Raw genomic sequence first — 23,583 nt, 5'->3', positions numbered from 1 at the left:
CAGTCTTAAAGGACAAGTATTTAAGATCGACTGTGGCTGCAGGTTCGAGGGCGGTCAAGGCCTGAAGTACCAAGGAAAGATCCCACGGGGGGTTTCTTTGACAGGGGTCTGAGCAAAAGGTGCCTTTTAGGAAGGTTTTGCATAACTTAGCCGACATAAGAGGCCCTGAATCGTGTCCAACATGGTAATGAGATATGGCCGCCAGCTGAACTTTGACCGTGGAACTACTGGCGCCATCATTAAAGAGAGTAGTAAGGAAATCTACAACCAAAGGAAGGGGAACCGTGAAAGGATCTAGGTCTTGCTGCTCTGCCCAAATGGAGAAATGCTTCCATTTACTGCGGTAAATTTTTCTGGTAGAGGGCTTGTGGGCCGCTACCAGAATGGCCTTAACTGGGGACAAGATACCAGGAGTCCTGATTAGGAGTGGAACTGGAGCAGCCAAGCAGTCAACTTCAGGTTGCCCAGTTTCGGAGTTGGCAGGTTCGACGGGTGTGATATCAGATCCGGAATGGGATCTAGAATCCAAGGGGGATTCACTGAATGAGACCTTAGGTAAGGAAACCAGATCTGTCAAGGCCAGAATGGGGCAATGAGGATCATTCTGCACCCCAACCGAGAGGCTTTCTGAAGTACTTGTAGCATCAGAGGTAGAGGGGGGTATGCGTAAAGAAGACCGGGAGGCCAAGCATGCACCAGAGCGTCTCTCGGAGAATCCCCTGGAGGGGGGATTAGAGCGAAAAAACTGTCGCACTTGGCGTTTAAAGAGGCAAAGAGATCGCAACAGGGAGTCCCCACTGTGCGAAGATACGTCGCTACTTGAGAATTGAGAGACCACTCGTACGGGGAGAGAATGGTGCGACTGAGCTTGTCCACTGGGATGTTGGTCCGACCCAGAATATGCGTTGCGATGAGAAAGCGGTTGGTGGAGATCGCCCATTCCCACACTCTCATGGCTTCACGGCATAAAGGGTAGACCTGGTTCCCCCCTGTTTGTTGATGTACCAGACCACCGACATGTTGTCTTATTGAATCGCAATTATTCCCAGGGGAAGGAGGGCGTGAAGTGCTTGCAATGCCAAGAGCACCGCTCTCATTTCCAGAACATTAATATGCAGGGAGGTCTCTGAATCGCTCCACGTGCCTTGGACCATCCGGCCCGCAAAATGCCCCCCCCACCCAAGGCGGGAAGCGTCCGTGGTCACCGTGGCGAGAGGGGGAGATGCACAAAAGGGGCTGCCCCTGTGGAGGTCCAGAGAATGGAGCCACCACAAGAGAGACCGCTTGCAACCCTTGTTGATCGCAATGGGATGATACAGGGGGAGGGAGAGAAATGACCATTGCACCTGAAGTGCCCATTGAAGCACCCGCATGTTGAAGCGGGCGTGCAGAAGAAGAGTAATCGCTGCCGCCATAGACCCTAGCGCCCTCAGGACCAATTCCGCAGGTGTTGAGCTGGATTGAAGGATGGCCCACACCTGGAGTCGCAGATTCCGAACCCTGTCGGTTGTGAGAAAGGCTCTTAAATTTCTCGTGTCTAACCTGGCTCCTATAAATTCTATTGTTTGAGTAGGGACCAGGTTGGACTTCTCTATGTTTACCGTGATGCCTAGCTTGGGAGCTAGACGAAGGAAGGAGTCTCTTGCCAAAGAGAGTAGATGCCTTGTTGGGGTGGTGAGAAGCCAGTCGTCTAGGTACGGAAAGACCTGCACCCCCTGAAGCCTCAGGTGGGCCGCAACCACTGCTAACACTTTGGTGAACACCCTGGGGGCTGTGGTGAGACCAAAGGGAAGGACCCTGAACTGGTAGTGACTGGCTCCCAGCCGGAAGCGAAGAAACCTCCTGGATCGTCTGTCCATCCGAATGTGGTAGTACGCATCCTTGAGGTCTATAGAGCACATCCAGTGATTCTCCCCTAGAAGGGGGAGGATGGACTGCAAAGTGACCATCCAGAACTTCTCTTTGGGAACTGACAAGTTCAACAGGGACAGGTCTAGAATGGGTCTTAGGTCCCCCATCTTTTTTGGCACTAAAAAGAACCTGGAGTAGAACCCTGATCCAATCTGGTCTGAGGGGACGGGCTGGATGGCTCTTTTTCTCAGCAGATGGCCAATTTCTGCTGAAGCGGCCTCCCTCTGATCGGGTGGAACATCGGGGAGGATTTTTAACTTTGGGACATGAAGAAAGGGGATCTTGTAACCTCTGGATAAAATCCAGAGTACCCAGCGGTCTGATGTAATGGACTCCCATGCCGCTAGGTGCTCTGAGAAACGTCCCCCAACTGCCTCCAGAGTGGAGCAGTCGGGCAACCCCTCAGGGTTGCTGTCAGAGAAGGGTTCTCTGGACCCAAAGTTCCTGGGAGCTCCTCTGCCCTAGGGCGGCGTCCTTCCTGTCCTCCTCTGCCACTGAAGGACTGGTTGTCCGGAGCGGGTTGGGAATGCTGCGACTTCCGGAACCACATCTTCTTCTGGCCCTTTTGGTTCCTAGAGTAGGATCTCTGGGGCACAGAGAAGCGGACTCCGACAGCGTCTTCCCGTCCTTCTCGCTCTGAACCAAGGTATCGCGAACCGTCTTGCCAAAAAGGGCAGAACCGTCAAAGGGGGCGTTCGCGAATGACGCCTTGAAGGGCTCCGTAAAATCGCAGTGGCGGAGCCAGGCCTGCCATCTTGTGACTAGGCCCGCTCCCGCAGCTCTAGCGGCTCCCTCGGTAGCGTGGGAAAGTAACCGCATAGAGGTGTTAGTCACAGAACGAAGAGTGGCCATACGGGTGGAGTGCATAAGTTTGTCCTCCTCCGGTATGGACTCTGGGGGGGATGCAGCGAATTCCTTGATAAGATCGTGCTGCATCCTAATGACGTGTGCCAAATAGTTGAGCGCCCTCACTGAGAAGGTCGCTGAACTAAAGATTCGCTTCCCCAAACGGTCCATCATCCGAGACTCCTTGCTCGGGGGATGGACTGAGGGACTCTCCTGGGCGAGTTCCCTCTTAGTGGCTGCTGCCGACAACATGGCATCTACTGGGGGTCCCTTGTTCCAGTGGGCACGGTCAGCAGGGGGGCTAAGGATCCTGTCAGGCCTCTTAGAGATTTGCTCCATGGTGTCCGGGTCCTTCCACGCCCTGGTGGTAATAAGGTCCACCAGGGGGTCGGCAGGAGGGGACACCCAAAAGGTAGACGGGCCTGCTTCAAATGCCTCCAAGAACACTGACTCGTCCGAGGAAAACTTTGGGGCAGACCACCCACCTCTGATCCGTAACATTTCCATGATGTCTCCGAAGGAGACATCCTCAGGGGGTGATCTCTGGGAGCCTTCCCCTTCCTCCAAGTCAGTGACTTCGGTCAAAGACTCGGGGGAGTCTATGTGCCTCCTTTTACACGAATGCTTGCGAGGTGCTTCCTCGGGGTGGCTGTCCGAGGAGCTCTCACCAGCAATGTCCAGAACCACAGGAACTGCTTGGGGCAGTGAAGCGGGCTGTCCCAGTGGCCGGGTGATGGAAGCCTGGCCCAGAGCAGATGGAGTGCGGGACGGAGCCGAAGCAAGGGCTGGGGGTCCAGATGCCCTCAACAGAGCCCTCTCCACTACATCAAAGGCCGAGGGGGAGCCAGCCTCGACAATAGGATCTGAAAGTTGGCTCCCCCTCGGATTCGATGAGTGGATCGGAGCCGGTGCCAAGCCCCTCGGATCCGAGGGACCAGTGCGCTCCAACAAGGACGGCACCGAAGGCACACTGAGTCCCTCGGATCCGAAGCTCGGGCCAAGGCTCCGAGAGGTCGGATCCGACAGACTCGAGGGCAGGGTCGGATCCGAAGTACCCATTACTGTCGGCGCCGACTCACCTGCGGCCCCGAGGCTGCCCGGCTCCGAGCGCTCCGAACCCAGGTAGCGGGTCGGAGAAGGAGCAATGGGCTTAAAAAGGGGTCGAGCTCCCCAGAGGGGAGGCAGGAGCACTCCCATCTGCATCTGGGCCTGGATGAACCTTCGCATCATCCGGTCCAGATCAGCATCGGAGAGGCTGTAAGTAGACCTCAACGAGGCTACCGAGGTAGGCCTTGAGTGCCACCTCGATAGCTTTGAAGGAGGTCGGGTCTCCTCATCCTCAGGCTCCAGTGAAAAGCACGGGACCGGAGCCGAGGAGGGAGAGCCAGCAGCCAGAGAGGCCGGAGGAGAAGCCAGCGGGGCCGAAATGGAGGTCTCGGCCCACCGCTTGTGGTGCTTCTCTCTCCGGTCCTTTTTCCTGGCTTCCCTCTCCTCCGACCCTTTGGCGGGAGTTTGAATCCCGCGAGGAGGAGGGGGAGCAGGCAAGGCAGGGACTGCCGAAGCAGTGACCACGGGGCCAAGTCGAGTCCGGGGCAAGAGTCCCGCCAAGACCAGCTTCGACCTCCGCTCCTTCAATGCCTTGGGTTGAACCCTGCACAGATTGAACACCCTGAAGATTGAACACCGAGTGTGGCCATCAGCAGGGGAAAGCTTATGGCCACACTCGGAGCACTTTGAAAAAACAGCCTTTGGGGCCTCAGACATCACTATTTTTTTTTTTTTTTTTAAAAATAGTAACAATAAACTAAAACACTCACACAAAGGCCCCCAAAAAAAACACACACACACACACCAACTACGAACCAGCAAGGGGAGGGTAAAAACTATATTAAATTAACCCAAAAAAGATATAAACAGAAGGGAAACCTATAACTTTCACTCAAATTTAAAGTTTTAAAAATTTTAAAACCCTTTAATAAAGAATACTATAACTTAGCTTTTGGAGCTCTGACGACCCAGCCTTTACCATGCGCGGCAAACTAGATCTGAGGTCATGTAGGGAGAGCAGGGCATTATGGGTGAGGGGAGGAGCTAGGAGCTCGGATCCATAGCTGGATAAACCATGCCGGATCGGATCCATACCCACAGGTTGCTGACAAATGAATTCTCCTACTTCAGATCTGCATTTTCCCAATGGAGAAAGAGATGTATAATCCAAATAAAATTCCACCATGAGACGGCTTTAATTCAGATAAAATCCAACACAAATTAATAGATAAAACAATAATATAAACTAAATCTCCAGAGCAACCAAGATAAGCACTTTTGGCTATGCCTTCATCAGATCCTGTTGAATGAAACACACCCATTTTTATATAGTGATTAACCCAATCAGATCATCTCCTGCGTTTCCTTCCTTTCAGCACCAGTTTTAAAGGAACCACACCATTTAGTCTGGGGTTACTGTCCGCTCGCTTGTCTGCTATCTATCGAGTTTCTACTATTTCAGTTTTGTTGATTAAATCAACTCCTCTGGCATTGACATGTATCTTTTCTAAAGACAGAAAGAAAAACTTGTGACCAGGATATTTCTGAATATGATGTGCTAATGCATTAGTTTGTATGGCCAGTCTAATGTCACTAAGGTGACGTAATATCCTTTCTTTAAAATGTCTGTTGGTCAGGTTGCAGGATAGCTATCGCATCTAGCTAAATAAATAATATTCTTAGTGCTGCAATCCAAATAGGTCCTCAGTCTGTATTTTGGTCATTCACTGGTTGTTTAAAACAGTTACTAGTATTTATATAGAGGCATGCCTTACACCTTCTACAAGGAAAGGTGCCCAAACTAGGAATAAATTCACAGGAGACAGGTCCTTCTGTATGACACAGGAGTCTCTTCATGTTCAATTTATTCTTAAATGTGAATCTAGGGGTCTCACATACCATGTGTCTAATATCCTCATCTGTCATTAAGATCTTCCAATTATTTGTAATGATCTGACATACCACTGAAACATCATTACTATAACTCAGCAGACATCTTAGACTGTCATTCCCATGTCGTTTTTCATTCCTGGTGGTTCTATCTTCTCTTCTTCTCACTGGCCAGTATACCAAAGCCTTAGGTTTTCAAGGACATTGTACATCACAAGTATGCTCCCCACTCATGGCATAGGGAATAAAGGTGACATATGGACCTCAGAAATTAATGTTCAAAGAGGAGGCAAAAAGGTCTACCTGAAGAGTACCTCACTGGTGGACAACCTCCAAAAACAAATCTCTGTGAAGCATCCACTCATGAGCCTGTGTTATGGACCTGTTCAGACAGTCTGCCACAATGTTTTGTTCTGAAAGAATATAAACAATCTGAAGAGTCATCTGATATTGGACAGCCAGATACCAAACTTGAAGACTTAGTTTGCATAGAAGTTAGGACTGTATCCCACCTTGTTTGTTGATGTACAACATCATTGTGGTACTGTCTGTAAAGATTTTGAGAGGCCCTGGAAAAAAAGTGTGAAAGGCCTGAAGAGCAAGAAGATGAGCTCTCATCTCCTTATTGATGATGATGTGGTCTGTTGTCTGATGAATGGGCCAAAGACCCTGAACCTTCAGAGGGCTGAAAGAAGCACACCACCCCGCAACTGAGGCATCTGAAAAAAGTTCCTGAGAGGGGACTGGGGGCTGAAAAGGAAGCCCTTGGTTGAGAGACAACTGATGAATCCACCATTGAAGTTCTAGTTTGAGGCATGGAATAACATGGACTAGAAACTCTAAAGGATGACAGTACTGGAGCCAGTCTGACTTTAGGAACCAATGTAGCTTCCTCATATGGAGTCTGGATAAAGATATCACAGGAATGGTGGAAGCTAAGAATCCCAGAGTCATTAGAAACTCCCTGACTGTAACTGAGACATCAGGAAGAAGGGATTGAAAAAAGGCAATTAGAGCAAGAGCCTTAGATGGTGGCAGGGAATCCAGCACAGGAATGATGGTGAGCCTGCAACTGAGAAAAAACATGATCCTGAGAGCCAAGATGGGTTTCTGGAAGTTTATTGTAAACCCTAGGCTTTGCAAGGGGCAAAAAGCATAGTAAAAGTGCTGAAGCAAGGTCTCTGGATTAGAAGCCTGAATAAGCAGGTCATCCAGATAAGGAAAGATTTGTATCCCCTTCACATCGCAAAAAGCAATTACAGGAGTGAGGCATTTGGTGAAAACTCATGGGGCAGTCGACAGGCCAAAAAGTAAAGCAGAGAACTGAAAATTCAAGGAAGTAACAGATAAATGTAAATATTTCCTGAAATGGGGATGAATAGGAATGTAAAGATAAGCATCCTTGATATCCAGAGAGACCAGGAAAGCCTAAGGAGGAAGAAGAGAAAACAGAATCTGAAGGGATAGCATCTGAAAGAAAGGCATTTTCTGAAAGGTGTTGAACTGAGAAAGGTCTGGAATGGGCTTGCAGGTGCCTTCTTTCCTGGGAACCAAAAACATTCTGGAATAAAACCCCTTCCCCTTCTGGGGATGGTGCCTTGAAATAAAAGGTCCTGAAGTACATCCAGAAAGAAAGGCAGCTGTTCTAGAGGAGGTTGGAGAATGCCCAGAAACAGAAGGAATTTCCACACCATGAAGCATCTCTGACAAATGATGGACAGAATCCAAGAATCCTGAGTGATCCTTAATCAACTGGAAAGAGAGAGGGACAGACAAAGAGGTAAAGGGACCTGACGTAGGACAGAGGGAAGTGAATAGTCATACAGAACCTGGCTTGTCTTGAAAAGGAGGTTTCTAAGCAGCAGGGGTCTGAGTAGACTTAGCAGGAGGAGCCCATCTAGAACCCTTCTTACCTTTGGGGGGAGGGCAAGACTGTCTATGAACAAAGCCTGGCTTGTAAGGATAATCCCTGTGAAATGTAGGAATTGGGAGAAAATATGCTTCAGTTCCTGCAAGGCCTTGTCCTTGTCTTGCAGGAATGTAAAAAGTTCAGCAGCAGCAGCACAGCCAAAGATATTTTTTATTATCAACGGGAGCATCCATCAATTTAGCCTTAATATCATCAGGCAAAGGCTGGAGGCAAAACCAAGAGTAGCACAACAGCACAGAACCAAAAGCAGCAGCTCTAGAAGAAGCATCAGCTGCATCACTACTACATTTAACAGACTGGTGAGCCACTTGGGAAGAGAAGCCCAACAAAGAAAGGGCCAAAACCTTCCCTTCAGAATAAAGAAAGTCAAAGACAACCTGAGAGGCCTGACAAAGAATAGCTAAGATATACCTGGTCATATGGGTCTGACAATTAATAGCCCAAAAACCAAGGTAGCAGCAGTATACACCTTTTTGCCTAGCCATTCCATGGTCCTACTTTCCTAGAAGACATTGGAAGGCTTATCAGAAGAGACAGACACAACAGAGGGGTCAGCAAAGGGATATTTGTAGAAAAACTTACATTCATCAGGCACCTTATAAAACTTTTCAGGCTTTTTAGGGCTGGAGGATGGTAATCAGGAGCCTGAGAAGTAGCTGAAAAAGTGTCCAACAGGGCAGCTAGGACCAGAGGAGCAGCAGAGGGCTTAGGGGACTTCATCTGGAGGAGTATATAATACCTCTTCTGAATGTCAGAAACCTGAGAACAGTCCAATTTAAAGAATTCCATCATATGAGAGACAGTATCTGCAAAAGAGAGTTCCTCAAAGTGAGAACCTGTGCTAATGAAATCTTCCTCCTCGGAACCAAAGTCCAGTGGGGAAAGAATCTGAGAGGAATATACCAATGACTTTTCCCCTAACTGCGAGTCCTCATCAGAAGAGTCCTGCTCCCTAGGCCTCCTAAGTGGAGTAGATGACCAAGGGGGCGGGGGGGGCAGAAAGTCTCTGGGGAGGCTTCAAGGCCATGAGTGCATTAAATAATCCCTGTGTAAAATCCTGCCATTCACACCAGAGATCTTTAGAACCAGGGAGATGTGTTTAGTTTTCTGTTTCTTCTTTACAGGGATATCAGCCCTAAAGACTTTAGGGGGTTTGGACCCTTGTCGACACTCAATGTAGGAATCTCCTCCCGAACAAGAATCTGCAGAATACCTCTCAGTCCCTCAGATTTGATCAGCTGAATTTCTCCTCAACATTAGCAACAAACGTCTAGAGTGCTTCTGAGGACATGTGAGAAGCTGGATCCTTGCCGGCCTCCAGCACAGTTGCTGCAGAGGAATCCGATGGAATAACTGGACAATCTCCAAGCTTTCACCAGCCTTGACAGAAACATCTGTGGGAGGTGGTACAGTAGCCAAATCCCACCTAATATTTTTGGTCTTCTTCTTGGCAGATGGCTGATCCTTGGGACAGGATGATTTTGCCACAGAACCCTGTGCTAACAACTTTAGATGTTGGTTCTCCAGGTAGAGAGGGAGGGAAGACAACTATGAAGGGTCTTAGGGCAAACGTCTGACAAATTTAGTGCAAAGTATGGTCGTTAGAAGCATCCAAGAAAAAAGACACTGCTCATGACAATCTTTATAGGGAATCTGTCTACCACACTGACACTTTCCTAACTACCATAAAAGGAGGAACATTCAGCCCAATGATCGAAGATGGTGTTTGAACTGGTGGCAAAAAGGTTCTGTAGTCTGTATGTCCATATGTCACTTTTATGCCCTATGCTGTGAGCATACATGTGATGTACAATGTCCTTGAAATCCTAAGGCTTTGGTATACTGGCCAGATGTTGGGCTACCCTTGGCAGGGGATCTCTTTAGTAAAGAATACTGCAACAGTGATATAGAAGGACATATGATGATTTCAAAACAGATAACATTTGGTCCACAAGTGTCAGGTGACAGTCCAGAATATTTATTTATTTATTTTATTTTACATTTGTTGACCAGAATAGTCCGACTGGGTGGAAGCCCACTTTCAGCGGAGGCCCGGGGAGAAAAGTTCCAAAGAAGTTAGTGTACATTTTACAAAGGATAAGTATCCAAGACAGATAAAAGAACTGTACAGCAGAATATACAATAAGCACTTAACAAAGGTAAAAGATATTTATTTTCACATAAAATTAAATTTTTTTTACATGAAGGTGTAGACCTTAATGTCAGCATAGGTGTGGCAACAACATACAGCACTAGATAATGAACACAGTAGTTGTTTCATTACTCTAAATAGCTGGTAGGTGCTGTCAGCTCCGCTGATCTAGGTTACGAAGGGGGGATATGTGGATGATAGTAAAAGAGAGGGAGAGGAGTGTGGGTGTTGCCTATTATCAGTTGGGAGGAAGGATGTTGTGGGATTGTGTGCTGTTAACCTGGGCTGGTAGCAGAGCCATTTGCTAGTGAGGTGATCTTTGAGCATTTTTGTTGAATAATTGTAGGTTGGTAGCATTATGGATGTGTTGGGGAATTGAGTTCCAAAGTTTGGAAATGTTGTGGGAGTAAAGGGCATCCCCATCTTTGTTGCTGCTTTTGAATACTTGGAGGAGTGTTTTGTCTAAGGATCGGAGTTGGTGTGTGTTGGTATAGGGTTGGAGTATTTGTTGTAAAGCTGGGGTTTTATTTGGTTGGTATATTAGTCGGTGGCTGAACATGAGTTGGGTATTATTTATTTATTTATATTTGTTGACCGGGAGTGTCCGACTGGACGTAGGTCCATTTTCAGCAGAGGCCCAGGGAGAAAAGCTCCACAGTTAAAATAAACAGACAGTAGTTACATTGGATTACATAGCGATTAACAATTTACATAGCAATTACTTACAACATATTTACAGATGAAGAACATAGTACATCAGTAGACAACTAGAATCTTTATCTGTGAAGCACATAACAGACATTAACAAATGTTTCAAGAAGAAGTTCTTGCTGTATAATAAGTACTGGCTTATGAGCATCTGAGCTTGCTATAATCAAGGTAGTTAGTGGAGTGGAAAGAAATGTAGTGGCTGGATGGGGAGGGTGATATTAGAGTGGGAGTTGCAAGGGCATAGCCAGCATGTTTTTAGGTGCGCTTTTAGTAAAGTTTTGAAGTGGGTGCATGATGGTATGGAGGTAATTGTGGGTGGGAGGGAGTTCCATAAATTGGCTATGATGCAAGAGAATAGTGCTTCACCAGCAGAACAATTGGCTTTAGTGAACTGCAAGTGATTTTTGTTGCTGGATCTTAGTGGTCTGGTGGTGCGAAAGGGCTGGAGTAGATTCTGGAGGGATGGGACATTTAGTGGATGATTTACTAGTTTGTGGGCAAGTGAGAGTTGATACCATTGAAGGAGGTGAGGGAGTTCACGCCAGCCCAGTTCAGCAAGTGAGAGACAGTGGTGACTACGGTAGGATGCCCCTGTGGCGAATTTGGCGATTTTGTTGTAGCAGGTCTCTAGCTTGTTTAAATTGCATTGCCTTATGTTGGTATATATTGGACAGGCATAAAGTAGGGTGGAGATAAGGTGGTATTGCTTATTTGTTGTGGGAGTTCTAGCCAGTTTATTTGACGCAGGGCAGAGTAGTGGACATCTATGTGGGGAGCTTGTGGCAAACTTGGCTATTTTGTTGTAGCATGACTCAAGTTTATCAAGATCACTTTTTTAAGGTTGGTAAAGATTGGAGCAGCGTAGAGAAGAGTGGATACCAGGTGAGTCCTAGCGATGTTTAGTCTAGATTGGTTTGTTAGGAAAGGTTTGATTCAGTAGAGAGAGCCTAGTTTGATATGTGTTTTTTTTATAGTTTGAGATAGGTGTAGGTCAAATTTTAACTTGCTGTTAATTGTGACACCTAGTAATCTGGTTTGTGAGGTGGGGGCTATGGTAGTGTTGTTGGAGGAGTGATTTTAAAAAGTGGGTGTGGGATTGGGTGTCTTGTTGGAGAGAAACAGCATCAGCTTGGTCTTATTTGGGTTCAGTATAAGGTTAGCATTAGTTATCCAAGCTCCTACTTCTAGGAAGCATTGTTGTGTTGTAGCCATTAGTTGTATTAGACAGGGTGCAGTGCATATGAGGGTCGAGTCATCTGCATATTGAATGACTGGGGCAAGAGAGCTGGCTTTGTGGAGCTGGTTTGTAAAAATGGTAAAGAGCAAGGGGACTACTATGGACCCTTGTGGAACTGCTATGTTGACAGGAAGCATAGGTGATAGCTCCTGTTGTCATCTAACTGCTTATTGATGTTTGGTTAGATAGCTATGAAACCAGGCTAGGGAGGAATGATTGAGATTTAGTGTGGTCAGTTCTGACAGTAATTTCTGGTGTGAAATTCTGTTGAAGGCTTTTGACAGGTCTAGAAAGATGGATGAGACAAGTTTATTATGATTTCTGTGTTGATTTATTGTGTTAGTGAAGCTGAGGAGGGCGGTTGTGGTGCTATGGTGGGGGAGGAAACCATGCTGTGTGTTAGATAGGAGGTTGTTAGACAGAAGGTAGTTTAGGAGGTAGGAGTGAATACATTTTTGAAGTACTTTTGATAGGGGGGAAGAATTGCGATGGGTTTGTAGTTTGTATGTTCAGTAGAGTTGCTACCTTTATGCAAGGGAGTGATGTATGAGACTTTCCTGAGTAGTGGGACATAGTTTTCAGTGACAGACCGTTTGATGGAGATGGGGTAAGCTACGACATCGGAGGCAGATTTGAAGAATTCTGATGGGAGGTTGTCAGCAGCTAGGCTGGTGGGCTTGAGCTTACTGAGTAGTTTTTTGATGGTGTGGGTTGGGACAGGGTTAAAGGTGAAGGAGTTAGTTAATACTGTCACTGTTGGCTATCAGGATTGTAGCAGTGATGTTTCATTCATAGTTAATGTGAGTGTATTGTGTTTATGAAAAAGGAGTTGAATTGTGTTGCAATGCTGTCACTTGAGGGGGGTATAGTGGGATTGGGGGTGGAAGCATTATAAGGTTGTAGGAGTTTGTTTATGGTGGCCCAGAACTTTTTGGGGTTATTTATTTTTTTTTTTGCTGAGCGGTGGTGTAATGGTTTTTGTCAGCTTTTACTTGGAATTTGGCTTGGTTCCCAAGTTGCTTAAGCAGTAGTAGGTCATCATTGTTTTTGTTAGTTAACCAGTGATCTCATGCCCTGTCCCTTTTTTTTAGCAGGTCTTTAGAATAACGCCTTAATTAAGTATATTCATTCTTTTTTTAGCAGGTCTTTAGAATAACACCTAAATTAAGCACCTTTTCAACAAACTCAGGCTTATTGTATTATATTACATTAAATTAGGAGGTGGGGGGGGTAGAGGAAACTCTCAAGGTAGTACGAACTATCATGGCCTTAGTTTTGGAAGTGTTAAGCTTCAACTGATTATGGGCTGGAAGCAAATAATTAGAGAGGGATGGGTAATAGAAGGGGACAAGGCCACATCTGGACTGCAGGCTAGAGACTGCCTTCCCTATCAAGGACTGATATCACAGTACAGGCAAAGATAAAGGAATAGGGAGATCCTAAGTGAAACACCAGCTCTGGTACAGTTTGTGGTAGAATCTAAAAACAGAAGCTGGTATTAATAAAGGGATAATTAGCAGGGAATATAAAATACTGCATAATATCTATAGGAATCAATCAGTGGAGGTTAGAAAGGATTGGAAAAACAGACTGGATAAGCAATTTACAAAAAAAAAGCAATAGGAGGATAAATGTATGGTTCCCAAATATGCAAAAAAGTCTAGAATATTTAGGATCTTTGCATGGTTTGTTTTAATAGATATTTCTGTACCCCAAGCAGACTCTAAAGAATATTTCCTCAAGTAGATTGTAAATGATGGAGGTGCGATGGGGAAGAAAAAGATAATTTGGAACATATTTTTTGGGAGTGTAATGAGTTGGCAGACTTAAAAATTCCCTACAGACTACACTGTCAGAAATTCTGGGTGAGCAAATTGGTGTAACTAAGAAAAATTTTTCTTGAGCTGAGATTGTTTGTTTGTGTCTTTCGGCTTTTCCCGGTTAGGGGTTGCCACAGCGGAACTCCGGTCCGCTAATGATTGGCAGTAGATTTTTACGTACCGAGTTGCCAGCTCTGACGCACAACCTTCAATGAAGGTACGCCCATTCACGCATGTCTCCATACAGAAGACGTTCTAGCTGAGAATCGAACCGAACAGTGTCTTACTGTGAGGAGACAACGCTACCGCAGCACCACCACCGCATACAGAATCAAAATTATTTAGAACACATTAAGGCCTTGCTGAGTTTAGATGGCTGCTAAAAAAGCAATTACTAGAAAACTGAAAAAAGTCTAAACCAACCATAACAAAAGCAGTGAATATAGTAACAGAGATAAAATAATAGGAAACTGTACCTTTAGAAAAAGGTAGTAACAAATGTCATAGGAATCCGAATTGAATGAGATAGTAATGCCTGATGGACAAAGTACAGAAGATTATATGTGATGTACAACGTTGGAACTGAAAAATGTCAATATGGGTTGTTTTCATTAATATAGATGCATGATTGTCTATGTCATAGTGATAATTCAATGAAGATGGTTTCTGTTAAAAAAGGTATTTACACTACTAATGAATGTAAAGATGGTAATTCATCATACATAACAATTCTGATTCTAGATTACAAACACTTTTTAGAATACATATATATGTTAAAATTCCATCATTTCAGAGAAAACATTTCTAAGCCAATACAATGCACTTTAGGTTATAATATTTTCAGTTTTACACTGTGAAATAAATTAATAAAACTCTGTCCAGGTTTGTCACATTACTTTTTCTGTTTCAACAGACAGAATGACAGAAGCATTCAAATGTGTCATTTCACTAATACTCCACAATTTTCTCCACACACACACACACACACACACACACACACACACACACACACACACACACACACACACACACACACACTTTTCAAATTCTCAAGAACTATCACCATGAGCTCGGTAAAATCCTGCTGTTTATCTCTGCATGCATAGTTAGTTCCAATTTGACTTTAGAGAAGACCTTTTCACTTATAATACCCCAGTCATAGTATTATTGACAGTTAACACTGAAATAAATTAATAAAACTCTTATTAATATTTGTCACATTGCTTTATCTATTTCAACATAGGGAACAACAGAAGCATTCAAATGTGTCATTTTACTAATAATCCCCAATACCCTCCACACCCATGTACACACAAAAACACATGTGCACACACACACACACACACACACACACACACACACACACACACACACACACACACACATACTTTTCAAGTGCTCAAGAACTGTAACCCTGAATAAAATTCTGCCGTTTTGTATACATGCATAACCAGTTCTAATTTGACTTTACTGAAGGACTTCTCCCTTATAATGTCCCAAAAGTGAATCTTTTCAAGGTTAAGGCCCATGATTCTGTTAACACAACGAGTAAGTTAACTGCACTAATTTCTACCTTGGAAGCCAACAAAGGATAGTATCCATAAAGTAGTAGCTTAGATGTCATGCAGGAGATCAATAAAGTGTCCTTTTACAGTTACTGGAAGCCATTTTACTTTTCACATGGAGATGCAGTGGTGTTCTATGCATACTGATAAACTTATAAATATGCAGATTTCATTAGCTGCATTTTGTGATAACCATGTGTTACATGTCAAACTTACATGTATTACCAGTAGGGTGCATTCAAATATTGGAAATAAACACTGCCTGCAGCACTTTCAGATTCAGGGAAGACATCCAATTAGCCTGCAGCTAATCTTTAACTGTCCTAGAATTTTGTCAATCATTTCTTCTCTACGACATGTAAATGACAGAGTGGGATGGGCTCATCTTATTAGGTATTTATAATGATTAGTCTGTTCAAATGTATTATTCAATGGGTCACTAAAATACAGCATACCAAATTCTCCCAGCATCTGAAGCAGTTTTTGGCAGTTTTTCCATCTCTTTCAACTTACTGGTTTAAAAGCCTGCATTTGCACTTGTTTCCCACCCTTCCTGTAACTAGTCTAGTCCAGATACAGATTTGATGTATCCAGGACTGTTTGTAAGCTTCTGAGCTCCCCAAGCCTTTCTGTACTGGAGGGAAGCCTTCTAGCTTATCAGTGGGAATGGTAAGCACTAGGAAGCCTATCTACCACAAGAGTGGTTTCTGGTCCAGAAATTGTAGTATAATGGCCGTTTGGGCAGTTTTTCCATCTCTTTCAACCTTTTGGTTTAAAAGCCCGCTTCGTTTGCTTGCTTCCCACCTTTCCTGTAACTATTCTAGTCCAGATACAGATTTGCTGTATCCAGGAATGCTTGTAAGCTTCTGGGCCCCCCAAGCCTTTATGTGTTGGAGGGAAGCATTCTAGCTTATCAGTGGGAGTGGTAAGCACTAGGTAGCCTATCTACCAGAAGAGTGGTTTCTGGCTCAGAAATTGTAACAGTTTTTCCATATCTTTCAATTTTCTTGTTTAAAAGCCCGCATCTGTGCTCGTTTCCCACCTTTCCTGTAATTAGTCTAGTCCAGACACAGATTTGGTGTATCCAGGACTGTCTGTAAGCTTCTGAGCCCCCCAAGCCTTTCTGTGTGGGAGGAAAGCCGTCTAGCTTATCAGTGGGAGTGGTAAGTACTAGGTAGTCTATCAACCACAATATCCAGGTACAGATTCTTAGTTTTAGCACTTGAATTTGCTTATAGGTTCATAGGTAGGTACTAGGCTATCAGCCCTGGGGCCTATACAAGCCCAGCCAAAAAGGTACCCTGGCTTTTGCCACCCAAGAAAATTATTTTCCTGTGCCACTGTCGAACAGAGCCACAGAAGTGATCCCCAGGGTGAATTTCCTATTTCCCATCCAATCATTAAGATTTTTCTTTGAAGAGTGCTAATGAGGAGCTTTGTTTGATATAGATAGGTAGTTTATTCCAGAGTATGGGGAGTCTCTGAGACAGGAATCTATCCCTCCGACATGTTCTGTTTATTGTGGTGACAAGGTTTAGGTCCCTAGAGCATGTAGCATGGAGGGATTGGGATTTCTTTAAGTGGAGCATGTCCAACAGCTCTGGGTTTGACATAGCTTTGTATGTTAGGCAGAGATCACCTCTGAATAGGCGATATGCGATGGAGTAAAGCTGTAGTTTTTTGAGACGGTCTGCGTAGGGCAACTGTTTGAGGCCGGTAATCCTCTTTGTGAGGTATTTCTGTGGCCTTTCCAGTTGTTGTAGATGTCTTGTGAGGTATATACCAAAAGGGGCGTTGTACTCTATAATGGGTCTACTCTATAATGGATCTAATGAGTGATAAGTAGAGAGGAACAATGACTTCTTTTTTCTGGATGAGAAACCTTTTGTGATGAGGTGTGCCACGTAGAAGGATTTCCTGACTACAGTGGCGATGTGATTATCAAAGGAGAGACTACTGTCCACCTGTGTCCCAAGTTTTCTCATCACACTTTCGGTGTTAAGTATACTACCACCTATGTTGTAGTTCACGGGTACAGAGTTTTTACCAAAGGGGATGACAATGAACTTTTTGGCATTGAGCTTGAGGCCATGGCTTTGACACCAGGCATCTGTCTCAGTGAGGCCCTTTTGTAGGATGTCCACATCGTTAGGAGTTTTGATTATGGCTCCTAGTTTGCAGTCATCTGCGAACTTCATTAGCCAAAGACATTCTGTGTTAGCCTGTACTTCAGAGAAGTTGATACCAAACAGGAGAGGACCTAGGACTGAACCCTGTGGTAGTCCACTTGTCAATGGTCTGAAGTCAGATTGGAGTCTGCTACTTTCACAGTGTGGGTACTGTCAGTGAGCCAGTTGGCAACCCATCTTGTGACATAGGGATTTATACCTACTTTAGTGAGTTTATGTATAATTCCAGAGTGGGTGATGGTGTCAAAAGCCTTGGCAAGATCTAGATAGGCTGTGTGAACCACCTTACCCTCATCTATGGCTTTGGTGACTGCTTCAAAGAAGTCTATCAGGTTTAGGAGACATGATCTGCCTTTTACAAACCCAAATTGTGTTGGGTCCAGAGTTTGGAGATTACCAATGTCTTTGATTATAAGTTCCATGATGATACATTACATGGCCTTGCAGACCAGGCTCGTCAGGCTAATGGGGTGGTAGTTCCCAGGGTCCATAGTGGCTCCCCCCTTGTGGAGTGGGATAACTGTCACTGTGTGCCATTCTGCGGGCACAAAGCCTGAGGTGAGGCTATGATTGAACATGGTACTTAGGTGGTGTGTCAGTTCGTTCTGTAGTTCATGTAGAACGCAGCCTGGGATGTTGTCTGGTCCCATGGATGCTGTGTTCTTGGCTTTGGAGAGAGAGTTTTTTACCTGTGCAGCTGTGATTACAGGAACTTTGCATTCTTCCGGTATAGAGATGGCCTCTTCAGGGGGTGAGAGGGGGGTAATTCATGCTCAGCACTTGTTCGGAACTTGTTGCTAGTACTAAATAAGCTACAAATGACTACAGCACTCAACCTTTCTCTTTACCTAGAGGAAAACAGTTTTTGTACTTACTTTCCTCACTTGCTTAGAGAAAAACAGATCTTAAACTCACTTTTCTCACTTGTCTAGAGGAAAGTAGTTTTTTATTCAGGCATGCCCAAGGGTCAGCTCCCAGTGTTCTCTCATGTCTATCTGATGAATCTGGGCATCTTGGGGCAATGTAGCAATTGCCTCATGTACACAGACAACCCTCTCCTTCTACCACCCAACACCACAACCTGCGAGAGATGCACTTATCTACCCAAACTGGAGGTAAAGCTCTCTCCAACCAAAACTGAACTTGACAGTCAAGAGGAGAAGGTAAACACCTGCACCACACCAAACTCATCACATAGTCCCACTAAACCTACACCACCAAAATCCACACAAAGAAACACAAAAACATTTGCAGAGGATCTCGATAATAATCTGCTCAAGCAACAGAGACCTCCAAAGCAGAAACTCAAGCAATCTCCACCCCCCCAACACAACCCAAATGGCACATAGCCCACAGACTCAGTGTGCCAATAAACCACAGCCCATAAGGCAAAACAATGTACCCAACACACTAGTCATAGGTGACTGTATAGTCAGGCACACTGATGTCCCACTCACCAGGTTAAACAAGGAGAAGGTTATTGTCAACTGCCTGTCGGGTGCCAGGATCCGCCACATAACCCACGCACTCAGGTCACTCCACAATAAGTACAAATATGACTCTGTCATTGTCCATGTTGGGGAGAACGACCTGAGACGTACCTCCCTGGACTACATGAAAAGAGACATGCAAGAGGTCTCCGATCTTGTAGCCCAGGCAGGTATGACACTAGCCCTGAGTAGCCATCCTGCCATCGCAAGAATGATACCACAATACAAGGACAAAATGACTGACTTCAACAATTGTCTAAGCTTCTGGTGTCATTCTAAGGGGATCCAGTATCTGTCTGCCTGGGACGACATGGTCGACAGACCACGATGCTTTGCCAGAGATGGCCTGCACTTGTCAGCCCTGGGATTCTGGATACTGGCTAAGGGTCTTGCTGCCCCTATAGTGCCTTTTTTAGGCAAGGTTCAAATGACAAATTCACCACTGTAACAGGAACAGGCAAGCAAAAACTGAAGTCTAAATCTCAAAATGCACTCACTCGAGGCACTCCTTAAAATGGAGAACATTGATATCTGTGCAGTGACTGAGACCTGGTTCAAGGATCTAGAGAGCATCCCTGCATTACCAGGCTGTAACTCATACCACACTTTTCGGCCATCTAACCTGGACCAGAACACCAATGGTGGAGGTGTGTCCATATCCACACCTCCAGATGAGTTGCGCAGCATAATGCATCTGAGGTTATCCAAGTGCAACTAACTCTGGGCAAAACTGCAATCCAAATTGTAGCTTGCTACAGATCCCCCACCATGCTCCATGATTCCCACTCCTCTTTTCTTGATATACTGGAAAATATTGGGGTTCAACCAAACACCCTAATAATGGGCAACTTCAACTACCCCACCATTAACTGGGAAACTACTCATGCACTAACTCCTTTGCTCAACATTTTCTGGAATTCATAAATTCCAATGCCCTGGATCAACTTATCCACTCCCCCATCAGGGGAAACAATATCCTAGACCTAGTCATTACCAACATGAGTGACCGGTGTTACACACCTGAAGTCAACTCCTCGTTGGTCAGATCCCACCATAAGCTAATCACCCTAGCTATCCACATCCTGCCCCCACCAACCATTAAGGAAACCACAGTAAAAAATTTCTCCAAAGCCAACTTCATGCTTCTTAAGACAGAAGTGGCGAACTTCATGACACCCATGCAGATAGGCACACCTTTAAGTTTTTAGTATTACAAAAAATTAATGACAGCCTTAGAGAAGGAGACATTTGTAACGAAACTGAATGTATAGAGTTAAGGTGGATAGTTGACTTCAAGGCTTATGCTCCACCTGGTATGAACAGTGCTGTTTCTTTAAAGCAGGGGTGTCCAACCTTTTCAGTTGCAAGGGCCGCATAGAGTCAACAGAAATGGTCTGGGGGCAAACGGCAAGTGAGGACCAAAAAAAAAAAAAAAAAAAAAAAGGTGTCTCATATAAACTGAAGAAAAAAAAAAAAAAAAAAAAAAAAAAAAACCAAAAAACTAAAAACTAAAAAAAAGAAAAAAAAAAAAAAAAACTCATGTAAGTATTGTGGTGTAATTTGAACAATAAGTTTCTGAGTTTTGCACAAAAGAGAAAAGGTTTGAAGCAGATTTGTTTAGCAATTATTGTACTAACACAATACAAGTTATGACCTAATGACAATAATTACCCAGACCTAAAAAGTTTGTCTAAAAAAGTTTGCAGAAGGCTCTTTCCTTCTTGCAACTTCTGCAAAACACAATTGCAAAAACAATTACCAAAAACTGACCCAACACAACCTTGTTTTACTCTGGACAACAACTCTCGAATATTTATATTCAAATAATTACAATAAATTGCATGTTTATGCAGAACCATTTCATCCATACTCATTACTTGAGAACATCATTGCAAAAAAAACAATGACCAAAACATTGTCTCTGACCTCACTGAGATTCCACAAGACACCACTGATAATGCCCAACAAGCCCACCAGGTCCTGAATCTTTTCCCATCTCAATCTAAATCTCCAATAAAATAATCCAATAACTTAAAAAAAAGTGTGGGCCAAAAAAACTGGAATAAGGACTACCTTAATCAATTGACCTCCAATCAATAACATTCCATTCTAATGCAGAAATTGAAAACTACAAATCGCATTTCAGATAACCTGCAGATCGATCTCCCCATTGACCAGTTGAACATGGTTACCAGCATACACTAGCATACCACATTTACACATACCTCTTGAGACAGAGCACCTTTTTCTCTGTCTATCTTTCTTTCTCTCATTCATCAGTCAATTATATCAACTAAAATTATAGAATAAATACATACTTTAATTACAGAATAAGTACAAACTTTAATTATTTATTGTTTCTAAAAATCTATATTTTTTCCTAAAAATGTATCTTTTTTTTCTTTTTGCAGAATTGTTCATTTAGTCAGTATTATCAGTCAATAGTTTATTATTGTCATACTAATTTCATAAGTTATTTACTACAGGAATTATTTTATTCTACAGTTCAGTTTATTATTCCACTGTTATCTCACTTTTCCTTCACTTCTAAATTTTTCTGGTATTAAACTACTAGACTAGTGTCACTGGAGTATCTGGAAATGCAGGTGTCTGAAAATATCATAAATATCACCATAACTATCAAATAGCACAGAAACTATGATCAAATCCCTTGAGCATCAATCTTAAAACACTAGTAATGTCAATTTAGTTACTACAAAACAATGATTACAAAACAAATAATAGTTAGCAAACATAATATACAAATATACACATATGGAATGGATCTATTCTTCAAAAAAACTATTACATAAATAATCATTTTTATTTTCCAACAAACAAAAAACAAATATGTCTGTTAACAAAATATTCAAAAACAACAAAAGTCACTAAACAAAAAAAAAAAAGAAATCTAAGAGTGTCTTTGCTTATGATGTGTTAAATAAATGTTTTCCCAAACCCCAAACTAATGATACATAACATAAAATTTTTAAAATATGCTTTTTTAAAACTATTTAAAACACCTATGAAAGAATGTTAAATAAAGTATAAGAATTTGCAACAGAACATAAAAAGATTTATAACTTAAATAATTATACTATTAAAAAAGCTTTGTTAGCACAGTATTATTTTAAAAATATTATTACACAAGATTTTTTTAATTCTTTTAAACTCTTTAGCACCTGATTTAAAATTAACTATAAATTCTCAAATAAATAAAAACTATAGCATATATACAAAACAGATCAAAAATTATTATCTTTGTAATCACATCAGTTCTGTTAATTTACCTAGACAAAAAACTCAATACTTTAATTAGATACATTACAAATCAGTTAATTAATTCTAGATTTTTATCAAAATCAATTGCTTCTCAACTATTCTCTAAGAATTTCACAGCAAGACATAGATTAGGTTTTCAGTAAATTAAATAAATTAGCAGTTTTAGAATATGTAAAAGAATCGAAATTTGTTTCTTCATACTTTAAAAAAAACTGAAAAGTAAAAAGACGGTGTAAAAACCAATGGAAAAGCGAAAACAAAAAAAAAAAACGAAAAAAAAAGAAAAACACATGAAAAAAACACAAGTAAGCAAACATAAACAAACAAAAAAAAAGCACACAAAAAATTAGAAAACAAAAGTAAAATGCGGCCATACAGGCAAAGTACAGAAAAAACTGGGTCAATCTCATTTTAAAGCCTATTTTAAGGAAAAGGGGCTTGCCCCACTGATTTTTTTATTGCAAGTTTTTATTGGCTGCTTTATATATTTAAACTGTGAATGTATTTTTAGTTTTTATTAAGGTCTGAAGAAGAGGGTAACCTCAAAAGCACTCACCTTTTATTGGAACAAAGTGTGTTTCACTCTACAGCAAGTACACCTTTTTCTTTACAGCTGAGTAAATGTCAGGAAAATCCTGCTAGGACAGCTGAACTTCATTTGGGGTTAATCAGCGTCCCCTTAATTGATGGCAGGTGTGTACCCAAGAAGACTGAATGTTGTAATTAAATCAAAAGGTGCTTCAACAAAGTATTAGTTTAAGGGTGTGAACACTATGCAACCAGCTTATTGTACTTTTTTTATTTTTTATGATTTCCCTCCTAAAATATTTGTCTGTTTTTCAACTGAAATGTACACGTTATAGGTCACATTAAAGTTTTGAAATGATTTATTGTGGTCTAATTTTTTTAAATCACAAAAACCTGGCATTTTAACAGCGGTGAGTAAACTTTTTATATCCACTGTATTTATCTTACTAAGAAAAAGCTATCCCCATAGTAAGTATTCAGAATTTTCTTTGCTCACAGAAATATGTAGAACAATATGTATATAAATATTATCATATATCTCTATATAATGTAATCTAACATTTAGGCATTAATAGTTAATATCATTAATAAATACAACATACAAAATTGGCACTTGATTGCAGTGTTTTGAGTTCTGATTGAGAAATACCCATAATACCTTGAAAAGCTGAAAGACAGCTGTGAATGGGCATAAATCCCTATGTCACAAGATGGGTGGCTAACTGGATCACTGACAGAACCCACACAGTAAAAGGAGCCGACTCTAAGTCCGACTTCAGACCAGTGACGAGCGGAGTACCACAGGGGTCGGTCCTGGGTCCTCTCCTGTTCAACGTCTACTTCTCTGAAGTGCAAGCCAACACAGAAGGTCTTTGACTAACAAAGTTCGAAGATGACTGCAAACTGGGAGCCATAACAGAATCACCTAATGATGTAGACATTCTACAAAAGGGCCTCACAGAGACAGATGCTTGGTGTCAAAGTT

At 42.9% G+C, this 23,583-nt stretch overlaps 1 protein-coding gene across 6 annotated transcripts in view; it reads right to left on the bottom strand.

Moving 5' to 3' along the window:
• The window catches only part of PHC3 (polyhomeotic homolog 3), a 1,318,531-nt gene that overhangs the window by 847,082 nt on the left and 447,866 nt on the right, over positions 1-23,583 (bottom strand). The gene's annotated exons all lie outside the window — the stretch shown is intronic.

Source organism: Protopterus annectens, chromosome 4.part1, assembly GCF_019279795.1.
Source record: "Protopterus annectens isolate FY-2018-M chromosome 4.part1, PAN1.0, whole genome shotgun sequence".
Lineage (NCBI taxonomy): Eukaryota > Metazoa > Chordata > Ceratodontiformes > Protopteridae > Protopterus > Protopterus annectens.
The sequence above is the reverse complement of the archived record's forward strand: the minus strand, read 5'-3'. Positions and strand labels throughout refer to the sequence as shown.